This window comes from Triturus cristatus, chromosome 4_2 (genome assembly GCF_964204655.1).
Source record: "Triturus cristatus chromosome 4_2, aTriCri1.1, whole genome shotgun sequence".
Classification (NCBI taxonomy): Eukaryota; Metazoa; Chordata; class Amphibia; order Caudata; family Salamandridae; genus Triturus; species Triturus cristatus.
The window spans coordinates 248,293,508-248,310,053 of NC_140586.1; the positions used below are offsets into that span (position 1 = coordinate 248,293,508).

A 16,546-nucleotide genomic window follows, 5' to 3' on the forward strand; every position below is an offset into this window, starting at 1 on the left:
TCCAATTGTATAGTGAAACCAATTGTATGCTTACTTCACACCATTCGTATAGTGTTTAGTGTACTATTATGTGATACATATTGTGTTTTTCTATGATGTAAATGTATTTATACTGTAAATATATATCACTTCCAAGTTATTATGAAAAGTGTTGTGAGCACACAAGCCTTGGTAGGACAGTTATAATTAATTTCAACTTTGATGGTTATGTTGCTGTGCATCTTGCCACCACACACTCTTGCTTTAGTTAAGCCTTGCATTTCTAACCCATGTCTACCCAGTCATAATCATTTATGCAACTTCTGTTTTCAGCTGCTCACTGCGCACCTTGAGTGCTGACCACTAAAGGCTTTGATCTCCCTTGCATTTATTGTTCAATAGCTCCTGTGATTATCAGTTCTAGGGAACCAGACCTGACCAGTGGAAACTGGTGAACTTTGAAAGTGGTGAGGCATAAATACTCACATGTTATACATAGTGATCAAGCAAACAAAGTTAGCCTGGCTTCTTTTTGGAAGGTTATGGGGTTTTCTCTAGGGGTGGGCGGACAACTCCGTTCCGCCCACGGAATGTGCGGAGATTTTCCCCTTACACCTTCCGCGATGTAAGCAGAGTAACAGGCAAATCTCCGCACACTCGGGTGGAACGGAGTTGGGCTCCCTCCCGCCTGCTGTATTAAAACTTTACAAAACATTATAAACAACAATTTAAATCACCTTACCTTATTTATAATGTTTTGTAAAGTTTTAATACTGCGGGCGGGAGGCGGGCAGCGCGAGTGTGGAGATTGGTTCCATTTCCGTGCCTCTCCGCGTAGACCCCCTACGCAACTTACGCCCACCCCTAGTTTTCTCCTCAAGTAAATTTTGAACAAATATTAGCACATGGAGCATTTCACCAAATAATTCCAAATGAATTGGCTTGAGATATTCTGAATGGGAGATAGTCAAATAGAACATGTAGTAAGGACACGCACTACCAATTAATCAGAGGTTGCAGTGTGTGGCGTGCTCCTTCACTTTCTTATCCACAAAGTATCGATATATAACATTAAACAAAGCTGCATCTCCTACAGAGGAGATGTCCCCCTGTGCACAGCTCAAAATCCCACGAAGTGGGTAATCATTAAATCAAAATATGGTCCCAACATTTATGCGAGTTGTAGTATAGACGTTTTATTCACATCATACCTAATGTATTTTCAAGTTTTTTCATGAAGACTTCTGGGTATACAAATCCTCATCAAAGTCTCTTAAGAATTAACATTCCATGTGAGACTAAATCCAATTCACATCAATCGCGATGCATTTCGTGCAACATGAGTGCCCTTCGTCAGGGGTACCCTCTGGAATATAAACCAGAACACAATTCTTACAGGAAGGCCATCAAATATAAAGGATCAGACAATATGTAAAAAGTGACCTAACTACTGTATATAAATCAAACATGCTTGGCATGGTACACTGATAGTGAATGACTAAATCAAACCACGGGGTGCAATAACAAGGTGAAATTCAATGTGTAGAATCTCTGCGTGAACCTTATGCCCCAAGAAGATGAGTCGGTACGAAAAGTTTTCAATGGTGCCAAAGTGCTCGGTGACACCCGAGAAACATGTTGCCTCAAAGCGTGACAAAGATTAAAGAACTCGAAGTGACACGGACGCTAAAAGCGACACTGTCCATTAAAAATGCGGAGAGAAAACCAGATTAGTCAGCTAGATACACGACGTGTGTTAAACCAACATGCACAAAACGGTGATAAAACATTGTGCATTCTTACTTTGAAGCCGCTGCAGTTTGAAACGCGACTTGCCTGTGAAAATAGTAGCCAAGATAAACATTCAAAATACTCGCTGCATAAACAGCTGAATGTCTCAAGCGCAAAAGCACGGGTCAGTGAATACTTACTAAGGGTATGATGTTAGACAACTAACGCAGTGTTGTTAGTTGATTATCCTCTCTCAAGCATCAGTTAGTTTGCTCGGAGGGTAAGCCCGGTTTAGATAAAGTTAGTATCGCGAGATCACAAAGCAGCCTCGCTGTATCAATAAAGGGTGGACTAGTCCTGAGTGATACGAACGCCATGATGGAAAAGGGTGATAAACAGTGATAAATGAACTAAAAGGCTGAGATGCAGGTGTTGGCAATGTGACAAAGTGCTCAAGAGGAAACCAGCGTATTATGTAAAATAATTCAAACATGTAGACGGAAAGCTTAAAGAAACAATGCATTGCATTACAAGTGTGAAACATAATTCAAAAAGACGGTCAATGAAATCAGAATGCCATCACTAAGTGCATGTATAAAACCATTATATATACGAAAAACAAATCAGATCAATATATCAGCTCTTAAGAAAAAATCTCTTATAAGTAACATAGAAATTCCATTCTGTCATTTAACCCATTGGGTTGCATTGTGCACAATAACCGGATCCAGTGATTCTCTCATTGTAGTAGTCTGTTCTTGTTATCCCAACCTTCTATTTTTTCAATCACTTCTAGGACCAAATATTTTAGTTGGCTAATGTTGTGTTTTTTCTCCACAAAATATGTTGCCACTGTTAATTTAAGATTCTTGGTCCGTATATTACTCTTGTGCTCTAAGATCTGGGTGTGGATCTTTCTTTCTGTGTGTCCAACATAACTTAAGCCACATGGGCATTTGAGAAGATAAATCACATTGGAAGTGTTGCACGTGGTGTTCACCTGAAGTTTGATCTTCGTGCCTTTCATAGGGTGATTTATGACATTACCAGGTATAGAGTTGTGGCAATTACTACAATTGTAGCAAGGTTGTAGACCTTTATAAGAAACCATGTCTGTAACCCTCTGTGTTTTCGTTAACAGTTTTTTGAGATTGGGTCCTCGTGTGTAAGCGAAAATAGGTTTTTGTTCAAACAAACCTTTAAAATATGGTTCCAAACTCAACATAGACCAATGTTTCATGATGATGTTGCGATAACGATTGCTAGTCGTGGAATATTTAGAGACTAAGACCATCCTGTTTGAATCTTTCTTATCCTTCACAGACAACAAGTCTTTTCTATTCATTCTTGCACATCTGGTTTTAGCTTGTTGTAATATCTCATCAGGATATCCTCTTTTTTTTAATCTAGTGAGCATGGTCTCAATTTGTCTAGTGCATTCTTCTGGATCCGATACTATGCGTTTCACACGTAGTAACTGTGAGTATGGCAAGTTGTTTTTCAGACTAGCTTTGTGAAAACTGTTGTAGTCTTCCCTGGTTGATCTGAATCTGAACATCTAGAAAGTTGATCTGCTCCTTTTGTACCTCAGATGTAAATTGAATGCGACCATCTACTTCATTCAGTTGCACAAGAGATTGTTTCAAAGTATCGAGTGGACCAGACCACACGATAAAGATATCATCTATGAATCTTATGAACATTTTTTTGTGCTGTTGCCAGGTGGGAGTGTTTAAAATATGTTGTTCCTCAAAATAATGCATGAACAGATTGGCATATGATGGGGCTGCACAATTGCCCATCGAAGTTCCACTGAGTTGAAGGAACCACTTGTCATCCCATTTGAAATAACTCTGATAGAGAGTAAACATCAAGAGATCCATAATGAACACTTGAATATTGGTATCAAGTGTAGAGTCCAATAGTACTCGTTCAATAGCCTCTATTCCCAAATCATGTGGGATAGAGGTGTACAGTGATTTAACATCCACTGTGCACAACCAAAGTTCCTCTTCAGGTGAAATGTGGAGTTGATTAATTTTCATGATAAAATCAGTGGTGTCACGAATATAGGTGCTCGTTTTCGTGACGAAAGGCTGAAGATATTTATCTATAAATTTCCCTACCGGCTCATGAATGCTGCCCTTAGTGGAGACGTTGGGTCTGAAGGGTGGTTTATACAGATCCTTATGGACTTTGGGAAGCATGTAAAGTGAAGGTGACCTCGGGTTTTCTTGGATTAAAAATCTCTTTATTCTTTCTGTGATTGTCCCATCGTCCACTGCTTTTTGTACTATGGTCATGAGAATGGTGGTGAATTGTTGAGTCGGGATTTGATCAAGCAAAGCATAGGTGTTGATATCAGAAACGTGTGAAGTGACTTGTTCATGATAAAAGTCACTGTCCATAATAACAAGGGTGCTGCCCTTGTCAGCATTCTGACAAACTATGTCTTTATTGTTTGCCAAATTTTTTAATATGCTCCTGTCTTTCACAGTGAGGTTTGAGTGTCTCGACGTCTGTTGGAACTAAGTTCTCAAAGGTGTCCAATGTTTTATGGCTCACTGGGGCCAAAATGTGCTGCGGGGTCGCAATCCTTTCTAAACAGACCCTTCATCTTTCTCTGTGACTTGTTGTGAGAAAGTGGCTCTGTATATACTGTTCCCCAATAGGTACAGGGTGTACAGAGTCCACAGTCCCCAGAGGCTTGGCAGAGGCTAAAGTTAGATATAACCTTACTCTCTAAAGTGGTAGCTTGGTCGAGCAGTAAGGCAGTATCAGAGGACAGTGTAAAGCATTTGTTGTACACACTCAGTCAGCAAATGGTCTCACACACTCAATAACTGAACTCTAGGCCAATGGTTTATATATAAAAAATATATGCTTGTTTTATTTTAGAACCAACAATTGGAATTAAAATATACTTTCTCAGAATGAGATGCTTTATATAAATACTTTTGCAACATGCAATTGACTTTTATAAACAGTTCCAAGTGGTTGCAATAGGCAACACTATTTTAAACACAATAATGCATTGAGTTCAATGGAAGTTTCATGTTATTTGCCACAGATTACTTTTGGAATTTCAGGACTGGATCCTAGATTCAGTCCTGGGTCAGTACTTGGAATCAAGTGATAAAAGTCGACTTAATTACTGTGATGATTTTTAGACAATGTTTTGCTATTTTAAAAGTTGACAGAAAATATTTCATAGAAAACAGTCAATGATTCCCTATGGCAGAAAATTCAAGTTGCAGGTATAGTATGTTCTTGTTACTTTTGTAATCCAGTACTGGGTGCCTAGACTCAGTAATGGGACATTTATCCAAAACAGGTAAGTAATTACGTTTTCAGATATTATACGATTTTTACAGAATATTTAAAGATTGAGGAAATCGACACTTAGAAGAAATTTCACAGAAAAACAGTCAATGATTTCCTATGGGAGAAAATTGGGTTACTGGTAAGTACAGTTGTAAGTAGTTTTCAGAGTCAGTGCTGGGCACCAAGATCCAGCACTGGGAGCTCACCTAAGAGCAGGTGAGTATTTTCGTTTTTGTTACTCGACTGATTTTTGGTGAATATTTTAGGTTTTGAAAAGTCCACACAGAAGAAATTTCAGAAAAAGCCAGTCAATGTTACCCTATGGAGAAAATTGAGTTATCGGTTTAAAGGTAAGTACTCGACTGGCAGAGTTAAGGTTCTGGGCATAGACTCAGGGGTCTCCCAGGGTCAGGTAGGTACAGTTAGTTCATCCCCAGCGGCACAAGGGCAACCGGGTGCAGAGAGAGTTAGGCCCAATGTTATCCTATGAGAGGTAGGGGGACCTTGGTTGGTGGCTCCTGACTAGCAGGCCACGCGGCTGTGGGAGCTGGGCTCCTGGTCACTTACTCAGGGCAAGTGGGGAAGTAGATAGGTGTAGAGGTTGCACTAATAAACATAAACAGCTATGAGTCTCACATAATTGAAAACCTTGACACAATCGTAAGGGAATGCTAGAGAAAGTGAAGTTGTGAGTTCATGTGTACATGTATGTGTGTACGCATGAGTGTAAAATTCCCATCATCCACCCGAAGTGGTTTGCTTCATCATCTGGGAATTAGGGACTAATTTAGAGAACCATCTTCTACTTGGCAAATCGTAGATCTTGGTCTCTTTTATGTCCCAAACTGGTAACTGGTATAGTAATTAAGTTAGATGATGGTAGGGTGTGATGGTCGCAGTGCTAGTGAAAGGTGATAGTGTGTAAGTGCTGTATAAAATTTGTCTAGCAAGGCACTAAGAACACTTTATTGAGTAGCTACCTTGTTGACAAAGTCTAAAAACAGTGCTTTAACAGTTTCAAAATATAATAACTGTGTTGGAAAACGGTCTACATGTTTCTGCTGTAGGATGAAAGTCATCCAAGCTTTCGTCAGGACCCAAAAAAGCTACTGCGAAAATACTATTCAAATTACTAGTGAAGTGATGTATACAACCTGGACCCTAATGGAGGGCCAAGAAGCTCCGTAGGAGGTAGTTTACATTCACTGACCTGCACAAGTGAAAAGAAAGAAAAAACACAACATAGCAAAATAACCCTTCACATAGTTTGATTTTCAAGGTTAACATTTAGCATCCAGAACAATGTCCGGTATACAAAATACTCGTAGATGTATTGAGACTGTAATAAGTCTGTAAACTTAAATAAGGTAGAACAACTTAATAGCACTCACCCAATGCGTGATGGGTGTGCGCCTCACCTCACCTGGCTACTGCTCAGGTATAAGGAGGCCCCGCTCTGTAAAGGAATCAGATGGTTCAACAGTATCAAAACCTAGTTGTTGGTTCAATTAAAATCGCTATCGCCCAACCACATTATGTTAAGATAAGCCAGGACTCACAGAACGCCGCCTGAATGCTAAATCATTGGTAAAATCTCAAGACAGTACTAACTATCGGTAATGTGTATGGGAACTTAATGATCGGCCTCACTAGGGGGCCAGCCAGTCAAAATGCATGTCGATTACATCGAGTCCGTGCCTTCGCACGATCGCGTCGAGAGCGACGCTTAAATATTTCTGACGGTAAGAGAGTGATGCCAACTCACCTATCCGTCGGTACCTCTTGTCAGTGCTGAGCTCGTAGGGGAGGCAACCTGCGATGTGTGAGAGCTCAGTTGAAATAGAGAAAGCCGGTCTTGGGTGACAGGGCAACCAGAAAAAACGCGGCCGTCATTAGAACGCTGTTGAAAGCGTCATCGCGTTCCGTTGGGAAGCCTGGGAAATGAAGTATTTCAACCGGTTGGTCTGACGGAAGATAGGAGAAGGAACCACAACTACATCGTCATCCTGTTCTGTTCACAACGTAGAGGAAAAATAATAATAAAATGTTTGAACCGGTAGTTCTGACGTAAAACGGGTACTCTGGGCCGACAGGTACAAACAGAACCCATGTCCCATGTTAAGTCTACTCTTAGAGTGAGGCCCATGGGATATCGTCATTCAGCCCAATGCGATCACTTTGGAATCTAAAGACCCATTTCTGTTCCTTGTGGAAGAGGAAATTAGTGATGTCTGTTATATGTGGTGGGAGGAATGGTTGTTCCAGGACTAACCACCTTATGTCTTCTGTTTTGTGATTTGATGTCAGGAAATGGTTAGTCATTCTCGTCGCTTGTTTTTTCCGCCTAATGGTACTCTTGTGTTCACTTATTCTCACTTTAATTTTGCGGGTGGTCATCCCTACATATTTAAGTGAGCAAGGACATGTAATCCCATGGGCCTCACTCTAAGAGTAGACACTAATCAGTACCTCTCACACTTACTGTGCCACTATCCTGGATTGCTCAATATACCATAAGCTCTCTTCGCTTGTCCTTGTTTGGTGTGGCCGCAAAAAGACTGGCACTTTTTCTGGTCGTTTCCAGTCCTGCATGCTTGTTTTGACTTGACATGGGACATGGGTTCTGTTTGTACCTGTCGGCCCAGAGTACCCGTTTTACGTCAGAACTACCGGTTCAAACATTTTATTATTATTTTTCCTCTACGTTGTGAACAGAACGGGATGACGATGTAGTTGTGGTTCCTTCTCCTATCTTCCGTCAGACCAACCGGTTGAAATACTTCATTTCCCAGGCTTCCCAACGGAACGCGATGACGCTTTCAACAGCGTTCTAATGACGGCCGCGTTTTTTCTGGTTGCCCTGACAACCAAGACCGGCTTTCTCTATTTCAACTGAGCTCTCACACATCGCAGGTTGCCTCCCCTACGAGCTCAGCACTGACAAGAGGTACCGACGGATAGGTGAGTTGGCATCACTCTCTTACCGTCAGAAATATTTAAGCGTCGCTCTCGACGCGATCGTGCGAAGGCACGGACTCGATGTAATCGACATGCATTTTGACTGGCTGGCCCCCTAGTGAGGCCGATCATTAAGTTCCCATACACATTACCGATAGTTAGTACTGTCTTGAGATTTTACCAATGATGTAGCATTCAGGCGGCGTTCTGTGAGTCCTGGCTTATCTTAACATAATGCGGTTGGGCGATAGCGATTTTAATTGAACCAACAACTAGGTTTTGATACTGTTGAACCTTCTGATTCCTTTACAGAGCGGGGCCTCCTTATACCTGAGCAGTAGCCAGGTGAGGTGAGGCGCACACCCATCACGCATTGGGTGAGTGCTATTAAGTTGTTCTACCTTATTTAAGTTTACAGACTTATTATAGTCTCAATACATCTACGAGTATTTTGTATACCGGACATTGTTCTGGATGCTAAATGTTAACCTTGAAAATCAAACTATGTGAAGGGTTATTTTGCTATGTTGTGTTTTTTCTTTCTTTTCACTTGTGCAGGTCAGTGAATGTAAACTACCTCCTACGGAGCTTCTTGGCCCTCCATTAGGGTCCAGGTTGTATACATCACTTCACTAGTAATTTGAATAGTATTTTCGCAGTAGCTTTTTTGGGTCCTGACGAAAGCTTGGATGACTTTCATCCTACAGCAGAAACATGTAGACCGTTTTCCAACACAGTTATTATATTTTGAAACTGTTAAAGCACTGTTTTTAGACTTTGTCAACAAGGTAGCTACTCAATAAAGTGTTCTTAGTGCCTTGCTAGACAAATTTTATACAGCACTTACACACTATCACCTTTCACTAGCACTGCGACCATCACACCCTACCATCATCTAACTTAATTACTATACCAGTTACCAGTTTGGGACATAAAAGAGACCAAGATCTACGATTTGCCAAGTAGAAGATGGTTCTCTAAATTAGTCCCTAATTCCCAGATGATGAAGCAAACCACTTCGGGTGGATGATGGGAATTTTACACTCATGGGTACACACATACATGTACACATGAACTCACAACTTCACTTTCTCTAGCATTCCCTTACGATTGTGTCAAGGTTTTCAATTATGTGAGACTCATAGCTGTTTATGTTTATCAGTTTGTGGATTTGGGGATTACAACTATTTGAGTCTTTAAACTTCATCCCTTGGACCCCCACTCTTTTCTGAGATATCATTAATATAGTAGAGGTTGCACTGCCAGGGCCACTCAGGCGGCTGGGTGCAGGGTGCTTTTGAGCCTTCGGGCGCTCAATTGATTTCAATGGGAAATCTCCGGTTTAGAAAAATACTGCAAGCTCGGGGACGAGGATTCTTCAGGTGCCACCACCACTTCGAGAGGTAAGTTGGGTAGTTGGAGGGTAGGTAGGTACCCCGGGATTGGGCACAGGGGGCCGCGGGGCGCCGGGTGCAGGGGTGCCTTTTGGTGTCGGGAAATCTTACCCTCTGTTGATCGCGGTTGGGGGGCACCTTGTTCTGAGGCTGCAGGCTTCTTCATGAGTGTCGAGGCAGGTCCTTGGGTGCTGGACTCGGGGTCACAGTCGCCATGGGGTCGTCCTCGTGGTCTTTGTTCACTCCGGCACAGGCCAGGCTTGGCTGGTGCAGAGTGTGCTGGGTTCGCGGTTCCGGGCTGCTGCCAGGGATTGGAGAGCCTCTACTCATGGGAGTCCCAGGGACTTAGAGTCAAAAGGTAGCTAGGTCCTCCGGGGTTTGTGAGGTTGCTGGCCACAAGAGATGCCGGGTTGCAGCAGGAGCAGGTTCGAGGGTCGACAGGCCTGTAGGGCTGGGGCCAAAGCAGTTTGTGTCTTCCTCTTCTTAGCAGCTGCAAGGCCGGTCTTCTTTCTTCTAGCTCTTCTTCGGATTTTGGAATCTGGACTCTGGGGAAGGAAGGTTCAGGGTGCCCCTAAATACTAGATTTAGGGGCGTTACAGGTAGGTGAAGGGCAGGGACCAATGGGTCCCTGTCCTAGGGTGGGAACACCCTCTATCCTGCCTCTCTCCTGTGGGAGGTGGGCAGTAGCATAGTCCTGATAGGGTAGGGCTTCCCATCTTCAAGATGGCGAGAGCCCGGAGATGTGCTTCACCTCGCCTCCCCCAGCTGAGGGGTGGGGTTGGCAGACTGGCACATCTCCTGTCCTTATTTGGGGTTTCCGGCCAAGCTTCCTGCCAGAGTGGGGGGTTGCAGTGGCCTGGGGAAGCTCACAGAGGCGGCATGCCTTTGAAGCTTCCCCCTGCCCATCCTGGGGAGGAGATTTAGCACCTCTCCCAGGGTGTGCATTGTTGCAGGCCCAGGAGAGCAGGGGCTCTCCTACCCAGGGGTCCAGCAACATGTCTGCTGTGTGGCAGCCTAGGCAGCCTCAGAACAGACGTGGATTGTAGGTTAGGTTTTAGGGGGCATCTCTAAGATGCCCTCTGGTGTGCTTGGTACATTAAATCCCACACTGGCATCAGTGTGGGTTTAATGTGCTGAGAAGTTTGATACAAAACTTCTCAATCTTCAGTGTTGCCATTATGGTGCTGTGGAGTTTGTGTTTGACGAGCTCTCAGCACCATGTACTCTTAAATGGCAGCACTGCACTTACAGTGCCCAGTAATGGACCTGGGTACTGTAGGGGCACAGGGCTCCTGCTCCTGTGCCCACACCATTGGCATAGGGCACCCAGCTAGAGGGGTGGCTGATATATGCCATGGCAGTGTAGGTGATGGGCATGGCACACAGGGATGTGTGCCATGTCGACTCTTTGTGTTGTCTTGCACCCAGACACCCAGCCTGCAAGGGCAGTGTGTGTGTGTAAGGGTACAGGTCCTCTAAGGGTGGCACAATGAGTGCTGCAGCCCTTAGAGGCCTTCCCTGGTCACAAGGCCCTGGGTACCTAGGGTACCATTTACCAGGGGCTGACATGTGGCCAGTGTTTGCCAATTTTGGTTTTGTGTGTTTAGGGAAGGAACATAGGCCCTGGGCACCTGATTGGCAGGAGTCCAGGGTACACTCATTCAAAGTACATTCAGCAATTCAGCAAAAAGTGGGGGCATACCATGCAAGAAAGATGGCACTTTCTCACACTTGTACCATATTTTCAAAATAATTTCTCAATCGCAAATTTCTCATAAACTTAAAAAAACTGATTTCAAGTTCAAGAGTGTTGGTAGTGGTGGTTGGTACGAAAGATTGACCTTTCTGTAGAGTGGGAGTTTCATGAGACGTAAGTTCTTACGAGGAAATATTGATCACTAAGTTATCATAATTTACTATTTCTTCCTTCTGCCCTTCTTGTCGGTCTTCGATCCTATTGGCTGTTTGTCTGTGTCTTTGTCTATTGCCCCTCCTGGGTCGTCCTGATTCCCTGAGCCTTCCTCCCAAAAATGCACCGCAGGTGTACATGTTGATGCCGTGTTGTCAGTGGGGATGATGGTGGTTCTCATTGTACAGGGTGTACGTGAACGTGAATCACTGTCAGAAGATGATGTTTCCGTTTCAGTGTTAGGATTGTAAGGTGGATTTTGCCGGCGGCGGGAATACACTTCTGCCAAAGTGTATACCTCCCCGAGTTTATAATCAATTGTATCGCGTTTGAATTTGCAAATTTTGCGTTCTTGTATTTCTTGGGTATATTTATTCAGTTGTGAGTTGATGTCATCCAAAGTTTTAGATAGATCCGCAGATTCCATAACATTCGTTAATTCTGTTTTTATTTGAGCTATTTCTGTTGTAAGTTCCTCAAGCGCTCTCGACAACTCTTCTATGATTAACAAAATTAGATCTAACGAACATTTGTTGAGGATAGCGTACCATTTTTCAATGAAACGTGGATTGTTCTTGCAAAGTAATGGTTTGAGCGGCACTCTTAACCCTCTAGGGAGACGTTGTGCCCCATAATACCTAATGAGCGTACTGGCATGTAGCCTTTGATTGGATTCTTTTTTCAAGAGATATAGTAGTTGCTTAATGTTGCTTTCCTTGTTTCTCATGTTGGATAATGGTGTGATGTCTTCCTGAATGAGTGCGTAAATTTTGGTAGCATCAGTGTCTGTGAAGGTAAATGTGTCTGCACTGAGGTCTGTAAGGATTTTCACAGGCAAGTCGCGTTTCAAACTGCAGCGGCTTCCAAGTAAGAATGCACAATGTTTTATCACCGTTTTGTGAATGTTGGTTTAACACACGTCGTGAATCTAGCTGACTAATCCGGTTTTCACTCCGCATTTTTAATGACAGTGTTGCTTTTAGCGTCCGTGTCACTTCGAGTTCTTTAATCTTTGTCACGCTTTGAGGCAACATGTTTCTCGGATGTCACCAAGCACTTTGGCAACATTGAAAACTTTTCGTACCGACTCATCTTCTTGGGGCATAAGGTTCACGCAGAGATTCTACACATTGAATTTCACCTTGTTATTGCACCCCGTGGTTTGATTTAGTCATTCACTATCGGTGTACCATGCCAAGCATGTTTGATTTATATACACTAGTTAGGTCACTTTTTACATATTGTCTGATCCTTTAGGTTTGATGGCCTTCCTGTAAGAATTGTGTTCTGGTTTATATTCCAGAGGGTACCCCTGACGAAGAGCACTCATGTTGCCAGAAAGGCATCGGGATTGATGTGAATTGGATTTACTCTCACATGGATTGTTAATTCTTAAGAGACTTTGATGAGGATGTGTATACCCAGAAGTCTTCATGAAGAAACTTGAAAATACAGTAGTTATGATGTGAATTAAACGTCTATACTACAACTCGCATCAATGTTGGAACCATATTTTGATTTAATGATTACCCACTTCGTGGGATTGTGAGCTGTGCACAGGGGGACATCTCCTCTGTAGGAGATGCAACTTTGTTTAATGTCATAGATAGTCAAATAGCCCAATACTTTCTTGGAGTGTTGATGGTTTAATATCCCTAAGACAACTTTGGGAAAGAATTGCGGTAAGACAATACATTTTTAAACACAATTTCCCTAAGCGTTTGCTAAGGAGCTATTGATCTATGAGGCAGTTTACAAAATGTGGGTATTACATTTCTCATCATCTGCCATTTTTCAAAAAGGGTAGCATCTTTATTCACTTCTAATTTGCACATTGTTAATTTTTCAATTGTGTCTCCTTCAAGCAATTTTTCAGGATGTGATGAATGAGAATCTACTTGGACAAGATGGAAAAATTTGAAGTTAATCAAATTTCACAAGTAGAGGCCACAGACAACATTACATTAGTGCGACACTGTATTTGTATTGATCTTACCGGATCCGAAAAGATATGGCATTCTGCAGCACACATTGAAAAAGCAAAAACAAGGAGAAAAAAAAGTATGCCAGTCTAACGTCTGCTATTGCATAATGTTAATTTTGTTGCTGCCCCAGATTTCCAAATCCTTGTAAATCTAGGGCAGCATCCAAAAGCAATAGGTGTTGCTGTGGAATGCCCACAGCAACACCCATTGCCCGCTCCTTTCACGCAGCTACCTGCCTGAAAGGGTACCATATTTATAAAGCGGAGTAAAGCCACAAAAAGTGGCTTAACAACACTTTGTAAATATGGTGCAGGACACTGCACCACAGGAAGGTCGGTAAACGTGACGTTCCGGTGATGCAATCCCCTTGTAAATATGACCCAAAGTGGCACACTGGCTCATGAAGCACTTGGGGTGGACGCAGGATTTATGCAATGACATTATTATGGCACGAAGGAAAGCATGGATTGGGAGTGTTCCACAAATTAGCATGGAAGATTGCATGGTTACAAATTTTAGCAATCCCATCTGATTGCGGTGTTATTGTGCAGGTTGCAATCCTGGTCCATACGCACAAGATAATTAAAATCGACCCTTTAGGCTATTTCTATAGACCTACATACATTCATAGCCACAACCAACCGCGTATGACAGTGAATTCCCTGGTACCGTGTGACTTCTCTGGGCATTGTAGCATTCCCACCAACAACACAGTTGAACCTCTGCAGGGTTTAGACAGATTGATTAAAATTCACCAGGAGGAGCGACTAAGGTCAAGCTCCCAAAAGAGAAAGAAAGGAAGGGCCGGTGAGAAGTCAGTGCAACCATCTAGCTGTTACCCTATTCTAAATATGAACCTAGAATAATTAGAGAGTGCAAGGGATAGCAATACCCATAATCTATCAATTTGCAATCATGGAACACACCGGAAATTCGATCTAAAAGAGAAAATCAAGATTTTGATATTATACGCTGTCAGGAAACATGGTCTGGAGAAGATTTTCATATTCATGGATATCTAACTATGTGAAACCCACCACTAGAATCCTATGCGGGCATGGCAAGGGGGCGTCATGCTGTATTGATATCTGCTAGCTCTCCTGAGCTCACGGATAGGCCTGTTGGAAATTCTCCATACTATCAGATTTTGTCTCTGAATGATGAGGCGAGTGCACACATATTGATAATTAATTTTTATTAGAACATTGTAATTGCTATAAGTCTGGGACTCTAACATTCCAACGTTTGCTTTCACGTTACTGCCTTTTTAATTTAGAACATTCAAACCATATTAGGTGGAATGTTCCAATAGATTTGCGGTCAGTCTTCTGCCTCGGGCTATAGCTGTTGTTAAAGGTCCTGTCCCTCGTTAAAGGCCCTTGGGCCTTTAGCAACCAGTATAGTGCTTGACAGCAGGCTATAAGGCAATACTATTAAAATATTTATCCTCGAGGCACATATGTAGCTGAGGACTTAAATTGTGGTAGTGACAGACAGATAAAGAACTGCAACATGCCTTCTACAATTGCCTGGGTTGGAGATTTCAATATCACAAAATGCGAGTTTGCTAAAAAATGAAATTTGTGGGTTTACTGATGCAGAGGTTAGAGGGCCTAAGTCACTTTGCTCACGATCTACATGGCGTGTTATTAAATAACTTGATAATTAAATATGATCTACTGTTTGCTAAATCAAATGATTGTCTCTTAACAGACCCTCAGTCCCATCATTCATAGGGAATGGGTCAGGTAGCAGTATAGATTTTATTTTGTTTTGTATGATTATAAATTCTACGATTATACTAAAATGCATTAGGGAGCCCCAGTATAACAAAGGCTAGGGAAGTGTGGGAGCTGAGTGTCTAGTTGTGTGCCAATGTCATTCAAGGATTGCATCCCATTATCTAGTTAGCTTTGGGCATTTCCACAGAAGGTGGAACAGTGTGCCTGTCACTGTGCATCCTCACTAGCAGTGACCGGTACAAGTAGGGTTGCCCCTTTGTAATCTGGTGGTGGTAATATACCAATATATCACTACGTTAGTGGCTGTTTCCACGCTCACCATGCTATGCACGGTGTTTAATTCCCTGTAATAGATACCTTACCATTCTTTATGTGTGAGTGTGCATCCCAGTTCTTGTTCCCATCTTTTCTGCCCTGGCGCTTACTCTCCAACGTTGGATTGCACCAGTGGAGTGTACAGGACATAGATGATGCACCTATTGCTGTCCAAAATTAGAAGCCATTTTTTGAATGGCATAAGCAGCCTCTCTGCACCACTTCAAATTGTAGGGTGCATCACCCAATGCTGGATTTGAGGTAGTGTAGGTGTTCTTTTTCAGGAAGAACAAAGTCAACTTTCAATTGCTCAAATAATATAGGCCGGATACTTTTTGCTGAGCAGATTGAATGTCCTTCACAGGGAAGAGAAGATTGCCTTCATGAATGACCTAATTAGCGGGGTCTGTTCCTCCCATCCGTTTGTCGCAGGCATGATTCATTGAGGTTGTTGGCAGTCCTCGTTGGCAGCCCTCGGTTGAGCACATGAGCATGTCTTTTACCATGTGATTTTTCTTCTCCCCTGCTGATGCTATACTGGGCGACCATCTTCAGGGGGCCAGTGCAAGTCCACCCAGTAAATGCATACATGGTATTCTGTAGGCACAGATCCACTTCTACCACCACACTTGGAGGGCTTTCTGTCTTAAGCTGCTCAGAAGTTCCCTTGTCTGTGGCATACTCTTCACTGCTCTGTCCTGCTTCTATGGATCTCGAGGTGGGGAGAATGTGTGGAATCACTTGAGTACACTTCTTATTGCTCCCGCTCATCTCGGCCACTGCTGTAAGTGAGGTTTGCTGGCTCTCACATCTCTCTTCCGCCACTATGGTACAGGATATCGGTAGTTGTAAGGCCACTGACTGCTGCCACTGCTGCTTTCTCTTCACGGTCGATGGCTCTTGTCACAAGCTTCGATCCTTTGCATCCCCGGAAAGTGTAAATTTTTACAGGACACTGGCTCAAAAGGCTCTGCACTGTGGTTCAGGCCGTCTCTGTCTCACTGCCAACCGGCACCCAAGGCTGCTGAGCGGTGCTGCCACCATTAACCTGTAGTGGGTCACTCATACCCATGGCAGTGGTGTTTTGGCTTCTCTGGGTGGCACCACCGCTAGTGGGCAACTATCTTGAGCTCTCTACCACAGCATCTCAGTCAGACTCCAGTATTCCGTACGACATCCACCATCTTCTGGCGTGCAGTCTCTGGTCAC

At 43.0% G+C, this 16,546-nt stretch overlaps 1 pseudogene across 1 annotated transcript in view; it reads left to right on the plus strand.

The window, feature by feature from the left end:
- The window catches only part of LOC146833567 (cytochrome P450 2D15-like), a 450,055-nt pseudogene that overhangs the window by 189,763 nt on the left and 243,746 nt on the right, over positions 1 to 16,546 (plus strand). The window lies entirely within an intron of this gene.